At 35.4% G+C, this 3,602-nt stretch overlaps 1 pseudogene; it reads left to right on the top strand.

Annotated features, from left to right (window-relative positions):
- The first annotated feature begins 1,271 nt into the window (after positions 1-1,271).
- Positions 1,272-2,202, top strand: LOC149152446 (uncharacterized; annotated as a pseudogene).
- The last annotated feature ends 1,400 nt before the right edge of the window (positions 2,203-3,602 follow it).

Genomic DNA, 3,602 nt, shown 5'->3' with positions numbered 1-3,602 from the left:
TTTGCTTGGAAACCAATCTCCTTTGCTAGGTATGTAATTGCTCCTGTGAACCAATTTTTACTGCTTTTGGTTCTGGTCATTTTTATTCTTGAAGTTCAGGGAGCTAGTGTAAGATCTAGCACTCAAAATATGACTTGGCACCATTGGAAGACTGACTTTACGTGATTGAGATTAGTCATGTACATAGGTAGGAACATATACATAAATAAGATCAACTAGTGAGAATTTTTTTTTCAGTTGGTTCAGATTTTTGTTGATGAATAAGGGTGGCTGTCCTAGTTGGAAGTAGGTTTGCAGAGGTTTCAGATTTCAGGAATGTCAGGTGTTAATGGCCACTGATCTATGGTTCTCAGCGTTTTGCAAGAAAAATGCTTTCCCCAAATGAAGCCATATGTTGTAGCTCAATCTTGTATGAGATTGTAGCTTGATCTTGTACCATTAAAATGACAAAGATTGTGCAATAAAAAAAATTTATCATGAAATTAACATATATAGTAATGAGGGATTTTTTCAAGAAGGCAAGAAGAAAATCTCTAAGGATATTTTGTACGACAACATCCCCAATTATGGAAAGGGTTGAGATGTTTTACAACATATATGGATTTATCCAAAGTAAGTATAAAAGTTAAAGGAAATTCCACACTCCCTTTTTCTCTTAACACAGTTTCTCTTCCATAATGGGTATAATTTCCATGTGATCAATAGAAATGGATTTCATTTTGAAGTAGGGATTCTTAAAGGATTTACTCTTACAGTTGTTTTGTAAAGTAATGGAAGTGGTAATGTTTTTATTAGTCTACAAAGCATACAGTTATAATTCAGAGAGTATTTATTATTCAAAATAGAGCAAAATATTCTGCCAATGTTTGGGTGATTCTCTACTAAATATCCTTCATGGTTTACAAGAAGAAGAGAGTTTGTTATAAATGCTCCTTGGGCAAGGTAAAAATGATTAATTTTGATAAAAGGAGTGGTAACTTTTATGGCAGAAGGTCAAGAGAGAAGCTTGCAGGAGTCATTACCTTTGTACACATCATGTTGGGATAAGTATTCGTGGATTTCATGAGGTATTCATTCATGAAGTATATAAATACCAAGATGTATACCACACCTCATTTTGGTTGGAGATTGAATGTCAATTGCAATTTGTCTTGTTGTTTTGGTACACGTTACAGTCTCAAAGAAAGTTTTCAAGGTTCAATTATTCCCTTGCATCTTGGATTTGGACCATGAACAATAAGAATATAAAATTGGGTTTAAATATTCATTTGATGGGATACCAAGAGCCCACAGTAAATCAAGCTCCAACAGTCATGGAATATGCAGTTGGAGATGATACTGGGGTTATGAAGGTGCAGATTCTACTCAATTTCCTAATGGAAGAATCTTTACACAACATCAAGAACCTGTGATGGAGGGAGTTCCTGTCCCTAGTACCTATGTTGATGTAGCTGTCATTGGTTTGTCTGATGGAGACAATTTTAGCAGAAATCAAGATCCTACAATGGACCCAACTTCAACAGCTAATGTTTATGGTATTGTGGATAATTCTGGATTGAATGATGGAAGTAAATATGGCTTGACTGAACAAGAGCCTGTGACAGATTAGATTCCTCCATCAACAGTTTACCAAGTTGTAGCTGCTACTAAAAATTATGATGTAACTGCGTATATGGGAGTTCCAGTTCCTGCGATGGATCAATCCTCTCTAGCTAAAGATTATGGATCTACAGTAGCCACTAGCATGGCAGATGCAAATCAATTTTCTTCTACTGAACATCATGCTGACGAGAATGGTAATATTGTGCCTGGAGAGAACAAGGAACATGAATAACAACAATATGAGCAGACTCTTGCTATCTCTACTGAAGAAGAAAAGCTATGGAGCATAGTAAGGGAAAACTCAACGTATTTTAATGCATGAAATTCTCTTATTCAAGATACCGAAAAGATAGCAGAGGAATATTTTCCAAAAATCGCAAAAGTATATGATGCTTTCTTAGCAGAGTTCCTTTAATTCTATGGATACTAGAAGAAGTATGCAGATCATGAACCACGCTCAGGTAGTGCTGAAAAATGGTTGAGGTATATGAATGAGCAGTCCAAGCTATGACTTACTTGGTGGATATATGGATGCACTATGAAATCTTTGCAATGACGACATATGAAGATCCAGAGGCCATTCAAAGGTTATCTGAGTGAGGCCTGTCATATGTCGGAACTAGCTACTTATCCTATCCTCTTTGTGATAAGTACATCGAATTTGAATATTTGCAGAAGAAGCGGAGGCGGTTGGTATAGGTATAGGTTTACTTTACACAGAGCTAGCCCCTAGTCTCCTAGATGTTATAATTAAACATGCCAACATGGAACATCAGTTGGGGAGCTCTCAATCATCAATGTCAATATTTGAAACAATTTTTGCAATTATAAAAGAAAAATAACAGTCACAGTCACTGCCTCTGTTGTATCTTCAACACTCTCATTTTCTTCAAATAGCTGTAGGCAATGCAAATAGAGCAAGAGAAGTTTTAAAGTTTTGAATGAAGCACTGGAGTTGCTTCCTTTTCCAAAGATTTTTCTCGAGGTACATTTAAAATCAAGAAATCTGGGTTGTATTTAGATTCTGCTGTAAAAAAAATGTTGAACACAAAGCCCGATGGATCCTATGAATTAAGTGTTGCAGATCGAGAGGAGATATCAAGCATATTTAGGCCCAACGTTGAAGTGTAGCCGTTATAGGCAAATGGGAGTAAAAATTGGGTGCCAAATTGGTCGAAGGTTTATATTCATTTTGCCCAAATCCAACGGCACCCCGGTGGCACAAATTGCATGGGGCTTATATCGAAATGTGGTCCCGCCCATCATAAGATGGACGGTTATTATTCATTACGGTAGCAATATTCTCCTTTTCAAAGACCACCAAAGGTGCCCCGTACGTAATTTGATGTTTCGGCCATGTGGCGTATGGATGGCCACAAGCTTGGGTTTCAATTACAATTTTCAATTGTTGATACAGCTCACCACTAACATATGTGGTTTATTTACCTTTGACATGGATGTCGTTACATATGAGGGGCCCACACGCATATTCTTTATTCCATTACTCATATACCAACTTTATAGTCCTAAATTCAATTATGTATATTGTTAATATATAAAATGGATGGCGTATTATTTGTAATGGATGAATATATATATATAGATATATGATTTTGTTTTAGTTGTAAATCATTTTCTTTTAAGGAGAGGGTAATTGATAACTGTTTCCAAACTCAGTTTTTGGAATTGATTAAGATAGTTAGTTCAATTAGGATAGGCAACATAAATAAAAGCTCATGAATTAGATGGGAAAAGGGTTCGGAGTCCAGTCTTTATGAATGATTATTGTAAATCAAAATCTTTTGAAGCTTGAATAATATATGTTAGTTTGGTGTTGGAGTGATTGTTTTTCTCATTTGTTCAACATTCATATATGTTTTTCCTCTCATGGACAATGTAAGATGCAGTTGGCTCTTTAGTTTATGTTTTTAATGAATTTACTTCGTTGTACTCATTAAAATTTCATTGTAATCATTAAACTTAAACTTTAAGCCCTTAAT

The sequence above is a fragment of the Pinus tabuliformis genome, chromosome 9 (genome assembly GCF_031772625.1).
Source record: "Pinus tabuliformis cultivar Carrire ecotype Pingquan chromosome 9, CPIR1, whole genome shotgun sequence".
NCBI lineage: Eukaryota > Viridiplantae > Streptophyta > Pinopsida > Pinales > Pinaceae > Pinus > Pinus tabuliformis.
Note: the sequence above shows the minus strand (reverse complement) of the source record. Positions and strands in the feature narration are given on the sequence as shown.